Source organism: Pteropus medius, unplaced genomic scaffold (assembly GCF_902729225.1).
Source record: "Pteropus medius unplaced genomic scaffold, Ma_sr-lr_union100, whole genome shotgun sequence".
Classification (NCBI taxonomy): domain Eukaryota; kingdom Metazoa; phylum Chordata; class Mammalia; order Chiroptera; family Pteropodidae; genus Pteropus; species Pteropus medius.
Window position 1 is genome coordinate 9,487,536 of NW_024347790.1, and position 25,334 is coordinate 9,512,869.

A 25,334-nucleotide genomic window follows, 5' to 3' on the forward strand; every position below is an offset into this window, starting at 1 on the left:
GGTTATTAAATTTGATGTTATATACTTTTTCATGGTATTCTTGTATGATCCTTTGTATTTCTGCCTTATCAGTCGTAATTTCCCCTTTCATCCCTGATTTTGTTTATTTGTGTCCTTTCTCTTTTTTCTTTAGTGAGTCTAGCCAGGGGTTTGTCAATTTTATTAACCTTCTCATAGAACCAGCTCTTTGCTGCATTTATTTTTTTCTATTTTTTGTTTTCAATTTCATTTATTTCTGCTCTAGTTTTGATTATTTCTTTCCTTCCACTGACTTTAGACCTCATTTGTTCTTCCTTTTCTAGTTTTTTAAGATGAAGTGTTAGGTTGTTTCTTTGGGCTCGTTCTTGTTTTTGGAGATAGTCCTGTAATGATATGAACTTTCCACTTATGACCACTTTTGCCATGTCCCAAAAGTTTTGATATGTTTTACTATCATCATCATTCCTTTCTCTGTTTCTCTTGATCTCTTTTTTATTTCTTCTCTGACCAGGTATTCTTCAGTAGCATGTTGTTTAATCTCCATATATTTGTGGTTCTTCCTGATTTCTTTTTGCAGTTGATCTCTAGTTTCAAAACATTATGATCAGAATATGGGTAGTATGATTTCGGCCCTCTTATATTTGTTGAGGCTATCTCTGTGTCCCAGTATGTGGTCGATTCTTGAGAATGTTCCATGTGCACTAGAAGAGAATGTATAAGCAGCTGTTTTGGAATGGAAGGCTCTTTAAATGTTAATTATGTCCAGTTGGTCTAATGTGTCATTTAAGGATGTGATTTCTTTATTGATTTTCTGTTTTAATGATCTGTCCATTTATGACAATGGGATATTTAGATCCCCTACTACAATAGTGTTTTGGTCTGTTTCTCCTTTTAATTTTGTTAGTAATTGCTTTACATATTTTGGGGTTCCCTGATTGAGAGCATAGATGTTAATAAGTGTTATGTCTTCCTGGTGCATGAGTCCTTTTATCATTATAAAGTGTCCCTCAGTATCTTTCTTTACCTTTTTTATTTTGAAGGCTATTTCATCTGATATTAGTACTGCTACTTCCACTTTTCTCAGAATGCCATTTGCTTAAAATATCATTTTCCACCCTTTCACTTTGAATCTATATTTGTCTTTGGAGCCGAGATGTGTCTCCTGGAGGCAGTATATGGTTGGCTTTTGTTTTTCGATCCATTCTGCAACTCTGTGCCTTTTTATTGGTGAGTTCAGTCCATTTACATTTAGGGTGATTGTTGAAATATTACATCTTCTTACAGCCATTTTATCTTTTGCTTTCTGGTAGCTTGGTGTTTCTATTGCTTCTTTTCCTTGTATTTCTGTTTTCTTTATTTTGATTGGCTTTTGTGGGTTTTGCCTCTGGTTCTTCTTGTTTTTTGTTATATACTTCGGTTCTGAATCTTCTGTGTGTGGTTACCATTACGAATATGTAAAGGATAGTTATACACACACACACACACATACATGCATACATGTATACATACATACATACATACGGTTATCCATTTTCTTCTGCGCATGCCTTATCTCCGTTCCCTTTTGCGAATTTGGATCTTTGAATCCTCCCCTTTTCAGTCATTGTTATCTCAATTTGTCCCTATGTATGCTGAACGTTCATTATTATCTTGTTATAACAATTCTGTTCCTGTTATTAAGCTTATAATGCCCTGTTCTTAGTAAGGGTTTCACTCTTCTGCTTCTGTTTGCTTGACAGTCACTTTACTGCTAATTATGTATTTTTTTTGTTATTTTGCTGACCCCTTTCAGTATTTCCTGTAGTGCAGACCTCATAGTCGAGAATTCCCTCAATTTTTGTGTATCTGGAAAGGTCTTAATTTCTTCTTCATATCTAAAGGAGAGCTTAGCTGGATACATTATTCTAGGCTTGTAATTTAAATATTTGATTCCATTTCTTTCTAGCTTGTAAGGTTTGCACTGAGAAGGCCGAGGATAATCTAATGGGTTTTCCTTTATAAGTTACCATTTTCTTCTCCCTGGGTGCCCTGAAACTTCTGTCTTTGTCATTGATTTTTGATAACTTTAATACAATGTGTCTTGGTGAAGGCCTTTTTTGGTTGAGATCATTGGGTATTCTGTTAACTTCTTGAATTCCAAGCTACAGCTCATTCCTTAAATTTGAGAAATTCTCATCGACTATTTGTCTGAAAATGCTTTTTAGTCCCTGCTCTTTTTCCTCACCTTTAATGATGCCCATTATTCTTATATTTCCTCTCCTGATATTATCAGCTAGTTCTTGAATTTCTCTTTCATTATTTTTCATTCTTTGGTTTCTTTCTTCTTCCTTCTGATTTATTTCTAGATTTCTATTTTCAGTATCACTGATCTTTTCCTACATTTGTTCGATTCTATTTCCCAAGCTTGCTATTTCATTTTTCAGCTCTTGCAGTGTGCTTTTTTATCTCCAGAAGTTCTATTTAGTACTTTTTGGGGGTTTCAGTTTCCTTGCTCTGCTTATCTAGGTGTTTTCTCCGTTCCTGAAATTGTTAATATGACTTGTTTCGGAACTCACTGAGCTTTTTCAGAAGTACCATCCTGAATTCTCTGTTACTTAAGTTGAATATTTCTATGTCTATAAGCGTGTTTTCTGGATATTTTTCTTTTTCTTTCTGAGATGCCTTGTCACTTTGGTTGTTCATGGTGTTTAATGGACTGTTTCTCTGCCTGGACATTAATGGAATGTATTCTGCTTTTTTCCCCAGAAAGAAGATTTATTATATAAGCGTCTCTCTTTAGCCTGCTGCAAAGAAGGTGCTTTTCTTTTGGTTTCCAGTAGGTGGCGTCTAAGCCTCTTGGATCTCTGCTTTATATAAAGCCTTAAAAATACCTTTTTATTTTCTGATAGATATTTAATCACACTTACTACCCTCAGTTTCAGTCCCTGTCAGTGTTAGCAACAGATTTGGTAGCATTTGCTCAGATTCCCCTTGTGCTCTATGGTGATCGATCTCAGACGGTATGGGGGAGGGGCCCTCTGTGTTAGGGATTGGGGGCTGTGGCTGAGCCTTGGTTTTGCAACCGCGATCAGTAAAAATCAACTGTTTTTCCGCCGTCCTGCTTCTCTGCCTTCTGCCCGGATGACTAGGCCCTGCCACCAGCTGCATGGTGCTTACAGCACTCCCAGGTAAGGCTGTTCAGAGAACTCGCCTCACCTTCTTCCTTCTCCCTCCTCCTGCAAGGAGCTCTGGGGGCTTTGAGAGGCAGCTTCTTTATTTCTCCCAGTCCATCACACGGCACCTGGGTTTCTGACCTATGATAGCTCTTATGCGTAGATCCCACGCTCAGACGTGCTGGTGTATAGTTTTGGTGGTTTTGTTGAGTTTTAGATGTTCATATATTGTTGTCTCAAGGGGAGAAATCTGGGGACTTCTCTCACTCTGCCATGTTTCCAAAGATCCCCTCAACAGTTAATTTTACAGTTTAACATTATTGTTTTTCCAGAATAATAATGCATGATACATAGGAAGCAATGTCATTTCTGATTTATCTTTGTCAGTTTACCTTTGCCTCAGGATTCAGTACTTTTGCTTTTGTCAAGAAACTAAGTGCACATGCAAATAAGAATAAAAAATAGCTGTATAACACCTGCTACAATTTATTGAATGTGTATGTGCGCATGTGGTATGTGTATGTGGTGTATATCTTCAGCTATGTGTTTTTTCTATAAAGATTTATATTTCTATAAATCTTCAAAACAATTCTGCAAATAAAGATTGAGGAACTTAAAGTCTTTGCCCAAAGTCACTGGCTAATAGGCTAATAAGTAGTGAAGTGGATTTTAAAGTCACCCTTCTTTGACACTGCCTCTCAGAATATGAGAGAATCAAAGGAATGTAAATAACCTGATAAACCTCAAGTTTATAAAGCACGATCTTGGATAGGCTTTTCCGCAGTTCAGCAAGTGGGTGTCTAGTCTGTGTCTAAGGAGCTCACCATTTGGAGGTGGCACATTCTACCTTTATGTAGTCTCTGACTCTTCGGAAGTTCTGAGAATTTCTAGGACTCTACTTGTTCAAATCCTCTTACACCCTTGGAGGTGCCTTCTGACAACATCTTAATGAAGCAGAATTTGAAAATACTCATCCTATATTTTGTTGCTTTCTTGACCCTATCTCCCTGTAGAACTTTAAGGTCAACTAAGATAGAGAGAACTGGTTAATAGAAATCCGTTAATTATACTTTAGAAGTAGTATGTTAGCAAATCTGTCCCAGTTCGGTGGAATTTGTTATCTCTTTCCTCAAAAAATACTTTCCCTGAAACCTAGCACGCCATGTTTAGATCACGAACATTTAGAAGTTCATTTGTCAACCATTTATTAAGTCTTTACTATGTACCAGATACTGCACTAAGTGCTAGGGATATTGATAAGAGTAAGATCAAAGAGTAAGATCACTATTTACAGGGAACTCAAAGTATAGATGGGGGCCATACATAGGCCAATAGATAATTACAATAGTTATAAGATAATGTGATGATACAGTGACATATGTTTGCTTAGGATCATATGTAGACAGAGACAAGGGTTTCATCCCAGTTTAGGTAGATCAGAAAATGTGTCTTAGTGAAAGAGATGCTTGTGTTGTACCAAGAATGAGTTGGAAGTAAAGTACATAAGAGAAGGGAAACTGCATGTACCTCTGTGAGCCATGGTGTTTAACTTTTACTCTGAGTGATTTTGCATAGAGTAGGATTAAGAGGCAGACAAACCTGCAACAATTTATAAGGTGCCTTGAGAAATAAATCAGGAATATGGTTTTGGGTGGCTCAAGTCTCCTTACATTGTTAATGTAGCAGAGGTAGAAGCAGAGGCGATTAATCATGAGGGAGATGTGGTATTTTAAGAATAAAATAATTACTCTTGGTTTAAGTTTGAGGCTCAGTCTCCAAAATGTGAATCAAAGGTATTGTAAGTGATTTTTTAAATAGCACTAATGTTGAATTTATTTTCATCCTCTTTCTCTCTCTCTCAAGCTTTTGTTGTCCTATTTCAGCATTCCTTGTCTTGGTCATCTATTAGCCTCTAGGCTTTAGTTCCTGGATTCATTTTCTGCATCTTTCCATTTTGTCCCAGTATTATTAACTCCTATATATATGATTTTCTTTCTCCCCTACATAGACTGATCTAGACAACTCATTATGTGAACTATATTCCTGTGTACCTTTGTCTTTCTTGCTCTATTGGCCTTTGAGTCAACCCACTGAGCTCCCTTGTACCAATCCTATAAGTGAACTTTTTAGCCTCCACATTTTAGAGGTTTCATGCTGCTAGAGAAAATAACCTAATAATAGAAATATAAACTTATGAATTCTACTCTTAATAGTATCCTCACTAACATGCTTTAACTGCTCTGATTTCTCTCAACATTCACTTCAAATTTTTTCTTCTCTTCTCAAACCATTAACCCAACCTCCACTTTCCTCACTCTCTGAAGATTATTTTATCTTCTATCATGTCCTCTCACATCGAAGTCATTTACTTAGATATAAATGGTTTTCTCCCCAGGAGAATTGCAAAGGATCAGATATTTTACCTGCTAAAGGATAAATTCTCCCACTTCCAAATAGTCCTTGTTCTATCAGTTATCACTTCTCTTTTAACTTGGTTTTTTTCCACTGCTACTTCTGTGTAGCTGAGAAACATGCCATCCTAAAACTGACCAAACATCATTGCCTACTATAATTTCTCTTCTAACTACTTTCCAATCTTTTTTCTCCCCATTCAGGTGACTCGAACTAGTAGTTTGCACTCTTTTCTCCATCACCATTTCTCATATACTCAGTAATCATCCAATATTGAAAAATCATCGCCAATTCCAGTGGATGTGATTCAGGACTTATGTTTAAGGTACTTGGTATTGTTGCTCCTCCTTGAAACTCTAATCCTTTAGCCTCCATCATTACACAGACTCCTAGTTTTTCTTCTATCTCTGTGTGTTCCGTTTAAGTCAACTTTATGGACTCTTCATGTTCACCATGGGCAGTCTCATCCACTCATCATTTTTAAACACCATCATCAGTAATTTCTAAATATTTAACTTAAACTTTATTATTTTTCCCTAAACATAAGTCACATTTATTCATCTATGTGCTGAACATCTCAAACTCCCTCTGGTTAAAGTTTAACTCATTATGTTCCATCCACATGTTAAAACTGAAGCTCCTCCTGAACTACCTTTATCAACTGGTAATGTGTCGCCATGCCAGAATGCTAACAGTCATCCCTGAGTTTCTTCTTCATCCTTTACAACTAATGAAACACAAAAATTTCCTCCTTTTTATCTTTAGTTCCTGAGATCCTCATTCTTCTTCACCTGGTTTAATGCCTTCTAATGTATCTTCTTGCTTACACACTTTCCACTTTACAATTTGTCACCCAGAATTCTTCTATAATACAATGGGATCATCTAACATATGTGTTAAATTAACAAATCCAACAATTACTGTTTTGGGAAGGGACAAAGAGAGAGGGGAAAGCAAATTTAAATATTACTGATGATTCCTACTACTTCATTCAATAAATATCTGCCCTGAAGTGAATTTAAGATGATAGGTATTTAGCTGGTCTTTAGGTATTTAGACAGTCTTATGGTGTGAGCATCTAAACAATGAGTACTTTTAGAATATAAAGGTATGGTGGGTTTTTTTTTAGAATATAAAGATATGGGGTACATGACAGTACCCCAAAATTCAACTAAGCTACTTCATCACTTTATTTTCCAAGGAATGGTGACACAAACACACACATACACACACACACACACACACAACGGTGATTCTCATTATTTGTGGTAGGTATGTTCTAGAAAGTCACTGAAAACACTAAATTCATTATATATGGAACTGTTACTCCAGGGGAAATACAGAGTTAGCTCCCTACAAGTCTCTGGTTATAGTTTCATCAAACTAATCAACACATAACCTCGTTTTATGTGTGTTTTTGTTTAAAGACACCTTATTTAATATATATAAATAATATATATATTTGATATATATGTACATTTAACATTTACATATATGTTTGATCCATTGACATTGAACTCATGGCCAGTAGCATTGTTACTCATGCCTGAACAGAACTTATCTGACACATTTTCTCCATTAAGCACATCACAACCTTCTTACACTTAGGAATACTAAAAACCATTTTGGGACTATACTTGGGGACCATTTTAAACAGCAAAATCACCAAAAAGAAGCCCTAAAAAACACCCCCAAAAAACCATAGCATTAAATAGACCACAAAAAGGACACTTGTTTGTATTATTAGGGCTGAAACAAAAAGATAGTATGCCACCTTCTTTGACCTCAGCTTGGAATATGTGTATTGGATGACTTAAATTTTTTCCCACTTCTACGCATTTTGACAAATGGCTATGAAAATGCTGCAGTTAATTTTGGGATTACAAAAAAATTTTAGTGAGCAGGTGAATTCCCAAATACAAAATCCATGAATGATGAGGATTGACTTATGTGTGTATGTATATATATTAAAAATGTCACACATTTTTTGAATTACATGAGTAAATTACAGTTGTCTTGCACTGTTACCCCTAAATACTTGTATATATTTCCTAAGAACAAGGACCATCTGTTATATTACAGTCATCAAAATTAAGAAATTAAAATTAATACAATATTATTATCTAATCTCAACACTTTATATTTCACTAATTGTTTCAGTACTATCTTTCATAGCTTAAAAAAATTTCTGGTCTAGAAACCAAACCAACCTCACACTTTGCATTTAAGTATCAGGTCTCTTTAGTTTCTTGTTGGGAACAGTTTCTCAGTCTGTTTTCTGACAGTTATATTGACTTGTAGAATGTTTTTCTTACTTTGGATTTATCCGATACTTCCTCATGATTAGATTTAAGTAATGCATTTTTGTCAAGAGTATCACAGACTTTATGTGTTTTCAGTACATCATAATGACAGGAGGTATAAAATATCTATTTGTCTCATTATTGTTGATGTTAATTTTGTAGCCTTAGTTACACTTAGTGCATACTGGTTTTCTCCACTGTAAAGTTACTATTTTTCCCTGTTACTTATGGGGAAATGCTTTGAGATTTATACAAAATATTGTTAGAATTCTACTATAATGGAAATCTACCATAAAGAACTTTTGCTTCTCCTCATTAAGTAAATAATTCATTTATTTAAATAAGTATGAATTCATGGTTTTTATTATATACAATTGGTTATAGTCTGTTATGGTTTGAATTGTATCCCTAACAATTCCTATGTAGAAGTACTACCTCAAGTACTTTAGGATGCAATAGAGTCTTTAGAGTGGTAATTAAATTAAAATGAGCTTTCAATTTTCATGAAGTCTAATTTGTTTTCTTTGTTGTTGCCTGCACCTTTGGTGTCATAACCAAGAAATCTGTCAAATTTAATGTTGTGAAACTTTTGCTCTTCGTTTTTTTTTTCTAAGAGATACTTATGTTTAGATCTTTGATCCATTTGAGTTATTTTTTCTATATATTGTTAGATAAGGGTCCAACTTTATTCTTTTGCATGTGGATATCTAGTTTCCCAGCACTCTTTGTTGAAAAGACTGTCTTTTCCCCATTGAATGACCTTGGCACCCTTGTGAAAAATCATTTGACAGTATATGTGAAGGTTTATTTCTGGGTCCTCTATTCATTCCATTGACTTATATGTCTGTTTTTATGCCAGTACCACACTATTGTGATTCCCATAATTTTACAGTAGATTTGAAAGCAGGAAGTGGCAAGATTGTTTTGGGTATTCAGGGTCTCTTGAGACTCCATATGAATTTTAGGATGGGTTTTTCTATTTCTGCAGAAAAACATTGTTGGAATTTTGATAAGGATGGCACTAAATCTGTGGATCACTTTGGATAGTATTGACATTTTGACAATATTAACTCTTCCAGTCTATGAACATGGAATGTCTTTCCTTGTATTTATTTCTTCTTAATTTTTTTCAGCAATGTTGTGTAGTTTTTATTGTTCCTCCTTTAAGTTTTTAAGACTTCTTTATTTATTAGAGATATTAGCACTTTATTTGTGAGAGATGTTATAAGTTTTTCTTCTGGTGAGATAGTGTTTTGACTTTGCTTATTATATTTTTGCCATGCAAAAATTTTGTTTTTTTGGAGTGAAATTTACCTTTGTTCATGCTTCTGGATTTTGAGTCATAGTTAGAAATTCTCTGCTATAACCAATTAATGCTAGAATTTACCAGCATTTTTTTCTAGAGCTTGTATCGCTTTATTCTTATGTTGGATCTCTGGTATACATGGAATTGTGTATGTTATAGGGTATGGATCTGATTTTATCTTTTCCCAAATGTCTATCTAGTTGTCTTAGCACTATTTATTAATACAGCTCTTCTTTTAGCTAAGGTTTGGTAATCTGAGATATCACCTTAATTTACTAAAATTCCATATTGGGTTTACTTCTTTTCTGTTTACTCCCCAATCTGCCTATTCATACATCAGTACCACACTATTTTGAATTACAAAGAATTACAAATTTTAATATTTAGTTAGGCTATCTTCCCACTTGTAGACTTTCTTTTTCAGTTTTTCTTTAATTTTGTTTGCATGCTTATTTTTCCACATGTTGTAGCTTCTTTTTTTGATATTTTTATTGGAATAGTTTTAATTTATAAATTAACTTGGGGAGACATGGCATTCTTATGATGTTGAGTCATCTTATCAAAGAACAAGAGACATCTCACTTGTTCAAGACTATTTTTGTGTCTTTCAGAAGTGTTTTAAAGTTTTCTCACATAGGCTTTATATTCTTTAACTTTATTTGAAGTATTTTCTCTATTTTGCTGTTTTAAATGCTTTTATTTTACCATTAAATCTAGTCTACCATGTAATTCCTTGTGTATATAAAGTATATTGATTTCTGTATGTTAAATCTATGTTCTGATGCTTTATTGAATCATTTAGTTGTTTGATGTAGTTTTATCATTGATGTTCTGTAGTTTTTCAGAAACTGCAAATAATGATAGTTTTTCTACTTTTCATGTTCCCATGCTATAATTTAGCCATTCTCAAACTTTTTGATCTCAGGACCTCTTTACACTCTTAAATATTTTTTAGTACCCTCAAGATTTTTTGATTGTAAGTTATATATATTAATATTTACCTAATTAAGATTAAGACTAAGAAAATTGCAACAGTTTATTAATTCATCTAAAAATAACAATGGTAAATTCATTACATGCTGGCACAGATTTTTCTTAATGAGTTACTTTTATTAACTTACAAGATTGATATTGTGTATTTTTATAAATCTCTGACTTCTGGCTTAATAGAAAACAGGTGAATATATCTGTTTCTGCAATATATTTGATCTGTTGTTTCAATCTGTTGCAAGATTTTTTTCTGGTTTACTATATGAAGATTATCTAGCTTCATACAGATGTGTAGTGGGAAAACAAAGGAATATTTTAGTGATACTTTCAGAGAACTGTAGATATTCTTATAGTCCAACATTTGATGTGTGGAAACTTCTTAATGTTATTGGTAATGCTGAATCTGAAACTATTTCCAATGCACATTTTGTACGATGTTGCTTGAAACCCTATTAGTGTAACTTGCAGTTCGAATAAGTCTTTTACTCATGCATAACTTTGTTACATATGTATTGGAAATATTGTTTCACTGTGTTATACAAATATTTCAAATGTTAATACATTTCATTAGAAAATTAAAAAAAATCACATTTGTTAAAATTACTACTGATCTCATCAGAAAACCCTTTAATTATTGGGAAACTATCAGGCTCATGGTGGTAGATATAAGATTTCTAAAACTTGAATTTTGTCATTGGCAGCAACTCTTGCCAGTTGTTTTCCTTGAAGTTTGCTTTATTCATTTTCTAAAAAATGTGCCAGATCTTCAGTATGAATAACTATAATTTATCTGTCAATTTTTCTTTTAAAGAAAATGGTGTTCCATAAAATAAGTGCTAATTCAGCTCACAACTGAAACAATTATACAAGTTATTTTCTTTGAGACAAACATTATAATTTGGTGTGCAGCATAAGTCCTTTATGCATAGTTTCCCTTTCATCACAATGAAGGTGAAAAAGAACTGTACTCAAGGATTGAGACTTAATAATATTAACAATTTTTACTGCTTGATTAATGACATTCTTAAGTGAAATTGGAATTTTTTTGTAGTGCCTAACAGTAAAGTATACAGTAGATACTGGTAAAGTATGATGCCATTGCCTTGATTCATGTTAAGATTCTGGCAATTTTAACTCCCATGCTTTTGCATCATAAGTGAAATTATCAATACAGTAGAAAAAGCAAGCAATATATTAATATTACTGGGAGAAATGTTTTGACATTTCAAACCCCTTGAAAAGAGTCTTGGGAATCACCAGGGGTTTACAGACCACACTCTAATAACCACTGATGTAGTAAGTTTTTCTTTTCTAACTGCATTTACTGTTGCCAGTATGTTAAATAGTAATGGGCAAAGTAAATATTTCATCTTCTTTCTAATCTTAAGGGAAATATCTCTTGTATTTCCCCGTTAAGTAATATCTCTTGTATTTCCCCATTAAGTAATATCTCTTGTATTCCCCATTAAGTAATATACTGTTTTTAAAGAGTATATATTTTATTATGTAAAAAAGGGTATGTCAATTTCTGTATTCTTGAATGCTTTTTAATTAGAAACAGATGTTACATTCTGCCAATAGGTTTTTGTTTTTATTTTTTTGTAATCTAGAATAATAATATTTTCCTCCTCAGATGTTTTATTATGTTGTATTTATGAATGGACTCTCTAATTTATTAATAGTTTCTGGAATAAACCTTACTTGGTCATGATATATACATTTTAATGTAGAGTCGGCTTGTTGGATTTAGTTTTTATCTTAGTAATGACATTGATAAGTGATATTGATCTGTAATTTTCTTTTGTTATATTGTGTTCACAGATTGTTTTTAATGTTATACTTCTCTATACAAAGAATTTAGAAGACAGACTTTATTTTCTGTCTTGTGGAATAATTTATATAGCATTGGGATGATCTGGTATTTAAAGGTTTGGTAGAATTATCCAGTGAAACCATCAGATCCTGAATCTTTTTAGGTGGGAATTTCCTCCAAATTTTCTCTATATATGTATTATAAATTGGTCTTGTTAAGCATTGTTTCACTAATTGGGTAAATTTTGTAAACTGTATTTTCCTGGGAAATTATTAATTCATATAAGTATTCAAATTTATTGACATAAATATTTGCATTTATGCCTTTTTATTTTTAAATTCTCAATGATTGTTTTCTCATTAGCTTTGTGCTATATGTTTGCTTCCCCCCCTTTTTTAAAAAGGTATTTTTTTCAATTTTTCAAGAAACCAAGATACTGATTTATTAATTAGATCAATGCTTTTCTGTTTTCTCCCTCATTGATTTTTGTACTTATCTTTATTATTTCCCTCACTTTGTTTCTTTTGGTTTCCTTTATTGTTTTTTCCTCTGGCTACTCTGCCACATTTATTTTCATTCTTTTGTTTTTATTAACAAAAGTACTTAATACTATAAATTATCCTCTGATTGTTTTAAATATATTCATGCTAATATGTACTATTTATTATCGTTATTATTAGAAATTCTCAAATTACTATTTATTTTTTTCCTTTTACTGAGAGTTGTTTAGTAGGAGAGTTTTTTCCCCTTAATATTCAAGAATAAGGGACTTCTTGTATTTTATTGTTAATTTTTAGCTTTACTGAATTTTAGCCAGAAACCATTGTTCGTAATACTTCTATTTTATAAAACTTATCCATATAATTAATATATGGTAAACTTTTGTGAACATTTCATATGCACTTAAAATGAAGGTGTATTTTCTAACTCATGAGGATAAAAAATTTGATATATATAATAGAGTACAGCTTATTGATTATATACTTTTGGTCTGCTATATCTTTACTTAGTTTTCATACATTTAATGTCTTGTACTGAAAGTGGTGTGTTAATTATTATGTTTCTATCTCTTCTTGAATTTCTTTATTTCTGCTTTGTGGTTGAAGGTGGTTGATGTATTAATTAGTGCAGAAATATTTATGAATGTGATATATTTATTATGAATTGTGGCATTAGCTTTAAAAAGAGTTCTTTGTTATGTTTAATGCTTTTTGATTGAATTATACTGTATCAGATAGCAAGATCACAACCCCTGCTTCCTTTTTGGTTCCATTTGGTTTAGATTCCTTATTTTTTCTGAATCACTTTGTTTTAGTGCATCTTTGCTTATTTAGCATGTAGATGGTCTTACTGATGAAGAAATTGAAGGTTTTGTTTTGTAATTGGTTTGTTAAGCCTATCCACATTTACTGACTGTTCTATTTTATTTCAATTCTTTAATAGTACATTGTTTTAATTTCTATGTGTGTTGTTTTATTTGCTGCCCCCTCCCCCACTTGTGATTTATTTGTTTTGTATTTTAATTTCTAAAATTTCCTTTGGTATTTAAGAAGGTTTTTATTTTTTCTAGTGGTTACTTTTGTACTTGAAATACATTTTGAAATGCTTTTAGACTTTATTTTTTTATTTCACCTTTTGCTATCTAATTTGTCAGTTTCAAAATATATCCTTTGACCCATTGCTCATAAAATAGTCAATAAGCTTATTCTACTTTATTTTTCTCTCTCTTCTTTTTACCATATTTTATAGATTATACATTTTAAAAAATATCCTGTCTTCACTGTCTTCATCTTTTTTTTGTCTTATATCTACAATTGATTTTTTCCAGAAATGGTTAGATGATACTTGCTTGTAAAATGCTCGAGAAGGGCTCATGTGTACCATATTCTATAAATTGTTTCATGTTTAAACTTTTTCTATAGTCTTGATAGTTGAAAGACAGCTTGACTGGATATAAAAACTACATTTCATATTTTCTTTGCTTTAATTCTTGAAAATGCTTTTCTATCGTTTCCTTGCTTTGTATGTTGCTTTTGAGAAGTCTGATGTCCATCTAATTCTCTTGCTGTTTTAAGTTATTTGATCTACTTTTTTGAAACCCTGAAGATTTTTCTTTGTAATCTAATAGTGTTAATAAGGTATGTCCCAGAATTGATCATTAAAGATTAATTTTCCTGGGTAAATGATAAGCTCTTTCTATATATCGATTCAAGTAAAGGTTCCAAGTTTTCTTAGTTTGTAGTGCCCATAGAGTCTCAGAAACATTTTCATGGAGGTCTTAGGCCAGAAGAAATGTATAATAGTTCTATTCATTAAGTATGCTGGTCTAAACAGTAAATAGTTATGTCTTAACAACTGGTGGCCACTTGAAAACAATTAGAAGAAAAAAATAATGTTATTTGTTCCTAATTCAGATCACCTACTATTGGGCTGTGTGAACCCTGCACAATTTCTCAAACCTTAGAATGAAATTGTATATTGCCTGTCATACATTGATTCTCACATTGTACTTGCTTTTTATTGCAATAACTATTGATGATTCAACTTCACAAAGATTTGAAACTATGAAATGGTGCTATCTCATGTTGAATCTGTGAACTAATGTGAATTACTTGTTTGTGTGATTTTCAATAGATGTCAAATATTACTGCTTTTTCCAAAAATTTAAAATATCCCATATCATGCCTGTGAGTTCATTCAGTATACTGCTATACCTCAGCACACAGTTTGGGAACCATTGGATAAGGTCTTCTTTTACTTCTGGAAAGTTCTTTTGGTATATAATTTTAAATATTAGTTCTTATCCATTTTTCAATTTTCTTTCTTTGGGGACTTCAATTTTACATGTGTTATACATTCTTTGACTATTTTAACTACTTTCTTTCTGACTTTTCTCATGTCTTTTAAAGCTCACTTACAGTCTCTTGATTTTCTTTCTTTTTTTTTCCCCTTTAGTACCAGCTGTTTTTATTCATATCCATTCTTTCTTGGGCATTTATAATTTAATTTTTATTTCTAATTTAATTTTTGTCTTTTTCTTCTATTTCTTTTCTGAATTAAAAAAAAAGTCTAAGTTTCATTATCTCTTCCTTTTTTTAAATTTTATTTTTCATTTTTAATTTCTGGTTCAATATTTTTTCATAGCCCCCGATTATCTACTTGTTTGAGGTTATTTAATACATTTAGAATCTTGTGCTATCATTTTCTTTTGCTTTATGTTTAGGTTTTTATCAGCCGAATTATTTTTGTTCTCAATTTGTATTTTCTTCTTATAGTAGATTGATTATACCTCTACTTTCCTGAATAGGGTTGGTAGTTTGGTTGTGAGTTTTGAGATTTCTAGTTCAAGAGTCACATACTTCTGTCACTAAAGAAATTATTTAATGAATGCTCTCTTTGGAAAGTAGTGAGAGGAGGGGAGGGATGTGTGTTCTTCAGTTTTGTGCCTTTTTTTTTTTAATGTTATCTTGCAGCATCTTGAATTTACCTGTCCGGTTTTTCTTTCTTTTCCCTTATGGTATAATTTCCAATGGGTGCCTCTCCCTTTCTTTTTTATTTCTTTCTCCATCCACATTGCCTTTTCAAGATGACCTTTTGTGATCCTATGTGCACTTTTAAGTCCCTTACCTATAATTATTAATTAACACTAATCTATTAAAACGTTTTTCCCCCAGTATTTTCACACCTAGGGTGATTTCTCATTCCAAGGATGATTCATTTTAATTATAGGCAATTCATTCTATTCTTTTCTCTTCTGTATAGCTTTTATCCTGTACCCTGACTTATCTTAAAGACTTGGGACAGAATATTATGAAATAACTTCACCTTTTTTTCTGCAGGGAGATAAGTTGATTTTTGTAGTGTTCTCTGTCTTCTAGTTATACTGTAAGTATATGCTTTGTAGACTTTATTCTTATTGTTGATCTATATTGTTTCTGGAAGATGTTTATAATATTTTTATTTATATGATTATGATTATCTTAGCTATACTCAATATATCTTATTTAAAAATGAAAATCTGACAAGTTTCATTTCTGCTTTAAATTCATCAGTTGTCTTTAGGCTCCAGTCAGGTACTGTAACCATGTAAAAATGGCCCCAAAATAAAGAATGTTGTTCCTGTGGAACATAGGAGATTTTATTTTTTGCCTTTGAGTATTCATATGCAAAAGTTCTAAAAAGTGTCATGTTGATGTAACAGGGTATTTCTTTTGGGTCTTCTGGTACATTTGTTCTCCTACATAAGTTACAATCCCTGGACTAAAGGTCAACATCTAAATTCTTTAATATGATATGGAAGACTTTCTCCTACTTGTCTCTTCTGGACTTCTTGCTCTAAGGGAACTAAACTGTACATAGTTTTCTACATGCACGAGGGTCTTTGAGTCTGTTTCTTTGCTAGAATGGCCTTTGCTTTCCTTGTTTTCTTGGTTGATGTAAATTCATCTTTCAAGATTCTTCTTGAGTGTCACATCTGCCAGGATTCTTTCCTGACTGACTTTTAGTCTAGAGTAGGTAACCTTCAGTGTCCATTTTTATAATCCTGTGAATTTCTCTATCATCACACTTGTCACAGTATACTGAAATTTACTGTGTACGCAATAACCTGACTCACTAGATTGAATATTTTAGAGGCAAGAACCAAGCCTTATTCATCTTTTTTGTTCCTAGAATCTAGTACAATGCCTGGAATATAATTGATTTTCAATAAGGATTTGTCAAACAATACTGAAAGTAAAGTCTCAGAAGTTCAAAGAGAATCTTTTGGACTAGATACACTGGTCTTTAGGATGAAACCTAATATGAATTGATAAAATTCTGAGAATAAGTAAAGAGCCATGTAATATTTTTTTTAGTTAATGAGGAATCTTATTTGTTGCCATATGGGTTAATTTTATCTAAAACAAAACCATATTATAATGAAGATAAATAGTTATCGATATAGAAAAATTATTTTTCTATCTAGACTTATCACAGGGGTGATACTATCCTTCATGTAAAATATTGAGAACCCTTAACCATCAATAGCTAATGCCTTGTATTTGTTTATCTGTTTGTTTATACTTATGGATGATGATAGTTGATATTGCTAAGACTTAAAGAACAATTGATTTTTTTGTGTATTATAGCAAATGTAAAAAATATGTTCCAAATCATTCTTTATATATAGGTGTATTTCTTAAGCACAGTTGATCATGGTATAGCATGGCTGTATTTAGGCAGAGTGCAGGGATGCTGAGATGGCCTATGCATCTATACATATCTTAAAGACTTGGGACAGAATATTATGAAATAACTTCACCTTTTTTTTATTTTATTATTTTATTATTTTTATTATTTTATTATTTTATGGCTCAGCCACACAATGTATCTTACCTTCTACACGCTAGTCTTGTGATGGTTCTCATTTTTCTACTCTATTATCTTTAACGATGAGCTTTTAGTGATCTATTTATATTTTGTGTTTGTCTTAGTCCATTTGGGCTGCTATAAGAACATACCACAGACTGAGTATCTTAGGAACAACAGAAATTTATTTCTCAAAGTTCTAAAGGCTGGGAAGTCTGAGATCAGAGTGCCAGCATGGTCACATTGTGGTGAAAATCATCCTCCTGGTTCATCACTGGCACCTTCTAGCTGTGTCCTCACATGGTGAAAGAAGTGAGAATCTCTATGGAGTCTCATTTATAAGAGTTCTAATCCCATTTATGGGGGCACCAGCCTCATGATCTAAGCATTTTCCAATGCACCACATCCTGATATCTTCACCTTAGGGTTTCAACAAATAAATTGAGGGGACACAGACATGGCACTGCTTTTTGTGACTCAGAAGATTAGCTAAGATTAGAAAAGTTTTTCAGATGTTGCATCTTATTTGTTAAAGAGCCTAGGCACTTACAGACTGTGGACATAGAAAAGAGAGAAGCTACTTGGACTCTCCGTGAGTCTGATCCTCACTCTACCATGGTGTTGAACATGGTGTTGCATAGCTGAGCTGTTCACTTGTTAAAAACAGCAATCGAAATCCCATGGATATGACTTTTCTGGTGGTAAGAGTAGTTTTGGCAATTGCTGTGCTCAGTGTAGAGATAGAATTGTGTTTATAAATTGGCAAACTATTATGGGATACTTAGTGTGTGGAGATGGCCTTAAAAATTCCAAAGGTATAAGTAACAAATTTGCATATACACACTGGTTTTTAATATTGAAATGTCATTTGGATTTTATTCCCAAAATGGATTAGCATTTGAGGGCTGAATTCAAATAACAATTCTAAAAATAGGCTGGGCAAAATTTCTGCAGGTCCTATTCCAGTGGCAAGTTGTTGCTGATCTAGCATGGTCTTTGTTCTTTGCTCTTATTTTGTGTTTGCCTTTGTCCTATTTCAGTTGCTAAAACCTCTATCAGAAGGTGAGGAAGTGATAATTTGCTTGTACTCTGAAAATTAAGACTATAAATGTCTGAAATGATCTTCTAATGCATTGTTAAAATTCAACTATAATCTGACCATTTAATAGCTATATACGTACTGAAAATTTCTTAGAAAAACAGAGACCCTTGGGGGCCTATCTTTGGGGAAATTGTTTTATATCCAAAGGTCCTTCCTTAGCAAAGAAAATCTTAGTATTCTTTTTTATTTGCCTGAAATGTTCCGTTTTATGTATCATTATCTAAAAGCTGAGAATATATTGTTTATCGGTAGTTATTCAGAATATCCTGAGAGCTGGGGGAAAAATGAAAATGGCTTATGAATAATTAAATTTAGTAAGATCATTTTTTGGAGGAGAAGAAATGAGAGGGATAAAAGATTTATCTACCATATTTGACAAGAAACTTGCAATTCCTTTTTGGGTTTTAAAGCATTATATGTGAGCACCAGGTTATGACCTCAATATTTTTCCGTTAGTGCATTATAGATCCACATGAGACCGATGTATTTATTTTCTAAATCAGAGATTTATGTTAATTTTCAGTAGGTCTGGTTGAGTAGTATTCTATTGCATGCATGTAGCACAGTTTATCCATTTAGTTGTTGATGAACAGTTGGGTTGTTTTCTGTTATTATTACAAATAAAGCTTCTATAAATACTTGTGTGTGCAAGTCTTTGTATGGAAATATACTTTTATTTCTCTTGTACAAATACCAGAGAGTAGAATGGCTGGATATTATGGTAGGTGTGTATTTTCACTTTTGAAGAAACTGTCAAACTGTTTCCCAAAGTGTTTGCACCGCTTAACATTCTTAACAGCAGTGCTTCAAATCCTTAGCAGCACTTGTTACTTTTAAATTTTAAGCATTCTGAAATATGTTTAGTGGTATCTTATTAAGGTTTTAATTTTCCTTTCTCTAGTAACTAATGATATTGGCAACCTTTCATTGTGTTTATTTGCTATCCATTTATCTTTGGTGAAACATCTCTTCAAATCTTTTTTTTTTTTTATAATTGGGTTGTCTATTTGTTAAAATTGCCAATTTTTAAAATTTGGTTGCTTGTTTCCTTATTGTTTAGTTTTGAGCTTTTAAAAATATATATATATATTCTAGATGCAAATCTGTTTCACCTATGGCCATGCCACCCTGAACAAGCCCGATCCTGTCGGATCTTGGAAGCTAAGCAGGGTTGGGCCTGGTTAATACTTGGATGGGAGACCACCTTGGAAGACCAGGTGCTGTAGGCATAAAAAAATAAAAATAAGGGATTGTAAACTGACAAGGTCCTTGCAATCTGTGAGGTCAACGAAGGGTTGCCTTGCCTAAAAGAAAAGAGCAAATCTGTTTCAAATATATGATTTGTAAAATTTTCTCTCAGTCTTTGTCAGATCTTTATATTATCTAAACAGTGTGTTTTGAATAGCAGAAGTTGTTATTTTGATGAAGTCTAATTTGTCAATGTTTTCTTTAAAGGGTTTCAGTTTTGGTGATCTAAGAAATCTTTGCCTAAACCAAGTTCAAAAATATTTTTCCTATGTTTTATATAGATATTTTATAGTTTAAGTTTTACCTTTGAGTCTTGATCCATTTTCAGTTAATAATTATATTGGAGCAAGATTATCTTATTTTTCTGATGATTGTCTTTGTCAAAAATCAGTTGTTCATATGTTGGTCTATTTCTGGACTCCATTCTGTTACATTAACCTATTTATGTATCTTTCTGCCAATACCATAGTGTGCTGATAACTGTAGCATTATAATAAGTTTTGAAATTAAGTAGGTGTTAGTCATTTTTTTCCAAGTTGTTTTGGTTATTCTTAGTACTTTATAGTTTTATATTAATTGCAGAATAATCTTGTCAATTTCTATAGAAAAAACTTTCCTTGGATTTTGATAAGGATTGCATCAAGCCTACAGCCCAATTTGGGGAGAATTGGCAGGTTAACAGTCATGAGTCACTTGACCCATGTACATAGTACATCTCTTAATTTATTTAGGTATTCTTTAATTTCTCTCAGAAAAGTTTTGTGGTTCTTGGTGTACAACCCTTGCTCCATTTGTCAAATTCATTTCTAAGTGTTTCACATTTTTTTAATGTTATTTTCAATGACATTGGTTTTTACTTTTAATTTTTAGTTGTTTATTGCTATGTTCTGTATAATGATCTTATATGCTGAAATTTTGTTAAGCTGAATTATTAGTTTTAGAACCTTATTTTGATATTCATAGGATTTTCTAATTAGATGATTATGTCATCTGTGAATAAAATGGTTTTACTTCTTCTTTTTAATCTGGACACATTTTATTTCTTTTGCTTATCTTACTGCAATGTCCAGAACCTCCAGTACAATGTTTAATAGACATGATGAAAGTGGACATCCTTGTGTTATGTGTAAATTCATGAAGAGTATTGGCCTGTAGTTTCTTTTCTTGTTTTTTTTGGTATCAGAGTAATGTTGACCTTAGAGGGATGGGGAAATAATCCCACTTCTTTAATTTCGTGCAAGAGTTTGTGTAGAATTGACATTAATCTTCTTAAAAGATTGTTAGAATTCTCCAGTGAAGCCATTTGGGCATGGATTTTTCTTTATAGGAAAGATGTTTAAACTACAAATTTAATTCCTTTAATAAGTATAGGATTACTCATATTATTCATTTCTTCCTAACTGAACTTTGGTATTTATACTTTAAGGAATTTGTGCATTATACTTAAGTTATTGAATTTATTGGAATAAGATTGTTCATAATTTCTTATTCTTTAAATATCTTTGGAATCTGTATTGATATCTGCTATTTCCTTCCTAATATTGGTAATTCGTGTCTTCAGTCTTTATTTTCTAATCAGTCTGAGTAGAGATTTGTGAATTTTATTAATTTTTCTCAAATAAGTAGCTTTTGGTTTTATTGTTTTATTTTTTCTGTATTTCCTATTTTTATTTTTCTACTCTACTGTTTATTAGCTTCTCTTTCTGCATTCTTTGGATTTCAGTTGTTCTTTGTTTCCAGTTTCCTTAGGTAGAGGCAATAGTCCTTGGTTTGAGGTGTCTTTTCTTTTCTGATATAGGTGTTAGCAGCTATAAATTTTCCCTCAGTATTGCTTTATTGACACTCCATACATTTTGATATGCTGGTTTTTGTTTTCACTTTGGTCAAATGCTCTCTAATTTTATTTTTACTGTCTTTTTTTTAACCTATGGATTATTATTTAGAATTGTCTTTTTAGGTTTCCAAGTATTGAGGATCTTTCTTTTGTTGAGATTTTTTAATTGATTTCTAAATTGCTGTCAGAGAACACACTTTGTATTACTTTAATCCTTTTAAATTTAGTAAGACTTATTTTATGACCCAGAATTTAGTTTATTTTAGGAAATATTCTGTGTTCCCTTATAAAGAATGTGTATTCTGCTTTTCTTGGGTAGAGCGTTCTCTAAATGTTAATTGGGTCAATATCAGTTGATAGCATTGCTCAAGTCTTCTACATCCTTGTGGATTTTCTACTTGTTTTGTCAATTGTTGAGAGAGAGGTATTGAAATAAGCAACTGTAATTGTGGATATATTTTTCTCTTTGCAGTTCTATCAACTTTTGCTTCCTGTATATTATTTTTATTGAGATATAGTTTATATATATTACATATAATATATATATGTAATATATATATGTATTTTGAGATATAGTTTATATATATTACATATAATATATATATGTAATATATATATGTATATTTATATATGTATATTACATATATATATTATGTATACTATATATGTTATATGTAATATATATATACATATATATATTATATGTAATATATATAAATACATATATATTACATATATATATTATGTATACATATATATGTAATATATATGTATTTATATATATTACATATAATATATATGTAATATATATATATATGTATTTTGAAGTCATATTATTAGGTACATAAATGTTTAGGAAATTTCTATCTTCCTGATGAATTGACTCTTACCATTATGAAATTTCTTCTTTAACATTAGTAATATTGTTTTCCTCGAAAACTACTTTGTCTAATATTAGTATAACCCATGTGGGAGAGGAGGACATCTGCATGGAGACAGATGGCAACAGAGACAGGAGATAATTTATATAGAGGAGGATTGATCTAATTAATTAAGTAAGTAAGTAGGTGTAATGAGACCCAGGTTTCTCACTGTCTGTGGACACACAAATTTTGAAAGAAAATTAGAATATACCTGTGATATTGGATTAAAATCAGAAATATCAGTTGAAATTAATGTTTTTAATACATAAAGAAATAACTATTAATGTAAATATCTGTATATCTGTTTATGTTTGTGTGTGTGTTCATGTATGTGGTACATATTTATATTTCTTAGTTCTGTCCACCAAGCAACCCATACCTAAAGTCCAGGTCTTTCTTTCTAAATATCACTCTCCATGAAAAGGAACCAGGTCTCCTTGAAGAAGTGTCTGATTCTGGGACAAAGACAATGAAAGCACAAGATGAGTCTGGAATATCTTGTATCAGGAATCAAAAGAGTTCTCAAAGAATAATGGGATTTATCCACAGGTACAGAACCTAACCTGACACTCTCTAAGTCAGGTTAAATTTCCCATCAGAATAAGTAATGATTATTATGGATTTTAACCCACCGAGTAACATAAGAAACCAGGAGTTGAATGAATAATACATACATGCATATACACACATACATACATAAACACACACAGGTTTGATGAGAAATGGTATAGCAACATGGTTTCACAATACTCCCCCACAAAATAATTATTAATTACAAAGGAGGAAGAGCTGTTTTACAATGGAAAAGCCTGAAGATGCCACCTTAATTAAATAATCGTAGTAATGGGACAGTTTGAACTTGTGTGCACCTGATACGATACAATGAAAAAAACAAAGCATCACTTCTGTGATATTCTTGCCAAATATGCAAAAGCTGAATCTCTGTGCAGAAACATCAATTAAACTCAACTTGAGTTACATTCTGCAAAATAACTAACCTATAATCTTCAAAAAGGATCAAAGCTTATTATAAATGTTAAAGAAATACCAAGAAATTGTTACAGACTGAAGGGGATTTACAAGATAAAAAACATGATTCTGTGATTCTGAACTTTTTTTCTGCAGTGATGAAAATTATGGGGACAAATGGTGACACTAATGGGGTCTTTGTATTAGGTGATAACAGTCAATATTAAGTTTCTGATTTTGATAGTTGTATTTAATTTACATAGAATGCCTTTCTTTGTAGGAGATATACTCTAAAATATTCAGGTATGATGGGTTATCTGATTGACAATCTTAATGGTTCGGGATAAAAAAATTCTTGTATTGAACTTGCAATTTTTCTTTAAGTTTATGATTAACTCAAAAATTAAAAAAAAAAGTTAAAAAAGACTTGCAAAGAGCATCAAAGTTGTAATCTACCTGGCTTCAGTTGTGTTATTGGCTAATTTTAAAATTATTCTAGGGAGCTTAATGATCTTTTCCTAAAAATTTTAAGTTGTCTTGAACTATCTGGGCTATTTCTGAAGATAGGCTCTCTGGTATAAAAGAGAAAGAAACATTTTGCAATGAAGGAAAATGGAAGGAAGGATAGGGAGTTTAATTGATTTTCTCTCCAAATAATTGTTACAGCCAGAAGTAAAATATTAGCTTCATTATTTTAAAACCGGTTTCTAAAAGTATTTTATAACTTAAAATTGTGTGAAAGTACCTGAACAGTTCTGATCCTGTATTCCTTGTCTAAAAATGAGAGTTGGATTAAAGTGTTCTCCAGTTTGTGACAGTAGATTATAGTGTTACACTCTGTCAGGGGCTCATGGTTAGAACTACTGTAGTCTGGTATGATTTTGTCACTGTAAAGAAAATCCCCTAGCAACAAAATGTCTCTCCGGTGGTCTGAAATTCTCAGTATTAGATCTATTCCCTTGGATTAGAAAACTCTAGGTTAAACTGATTTCTTTAGCTAGAGTTTTCAAAACTGTTAAAATGCCAGAATGCTTTGTGACTCTGTAAGAGAAATGTACAACTCATTGTTTCTCAAACTTAGTTGCCCAGGGAATTAAGGCATTGTTTTATGGAAAACATGTTGGGAAAAGCTAGATAAAGAAAAGTTCGTTATTAAAGTAGAATGTAAATGAACCAATATCATACATAAAATCTTAGCTCACATTTATTATATTGCATCAGCAAAGTAGTTCCTGAGTACTAGTTGGGTGTACTGCTCTTAAAACCCAGGCCATGAGTTGTTCCAGTGGGAGGGCAGACTTGATAATAACGCTGGTTCCAGAATTTGACCAGCCAATAGTATCAGTGTCATATGGTGGAAAAAGTACAGACTGGGAACCGAGCTGACTTGGATTACAATCCAGGTTCTTCCATTTCTACTCTGTGTATTGTCAGTCAACTCCGTAACCACTCTGAGTCTGTTTCCTCATCCCCAAAATGGAAATAAAACAATAATGTTAATAATAATACTTGTAGTAACAAATACTTAGATAGCACTTTAGCTAGGTACTGTTCTAATCACTTAATATATATTAACTCATTTAATCCTCACAAAAAAAAATCACTTGAGATTTTCTTATTTCTACATAAAATTTCAACTATACAGGATTGTTGTGATGATTACATAAGATAGATATAGATATAGATATAGATATAGATATAGATATAGATATAGATATAGATATAGATATAGATATAGATGTAGATATAGATGTAGATATAGATATAGATATATAAAGTGTCTTTTGCAGTGCCTGAGACAGACTGAGCACTTATTAAATAGTAGCCATCATCATTATCATTCTCATCATAAGGGTATCATAAGGGTACTGGGTACCAGTGGTGTGTAGGTAGAGAAGAAGTATGGCTGATGGGGGTGTAATGGGCTATAAAATGAGAATGGAGGAGCACTACA

At 31.9% G+C, this 25,334-nt stretch overlaps 1 protein-coding gene and 1 pseudogene across 1 annotated transcript in view; both read left to right on the top strand.

The window, feature by feature from the left end:
- The window catches only part of GPR158 (G protein-coupled receptor 158), a 328,034-nt gene that overhangs the window by 89,854 nt on the left and 212,846 nt on the right, over positions 1-25,334 (top strand). The gene's annotated exons all lie outside the window — the stretch shown is intronic.
- LOC120614771 (uncharacterized) lies at positions 19,517-19,635 on the top strand (annotated as a pseudogene).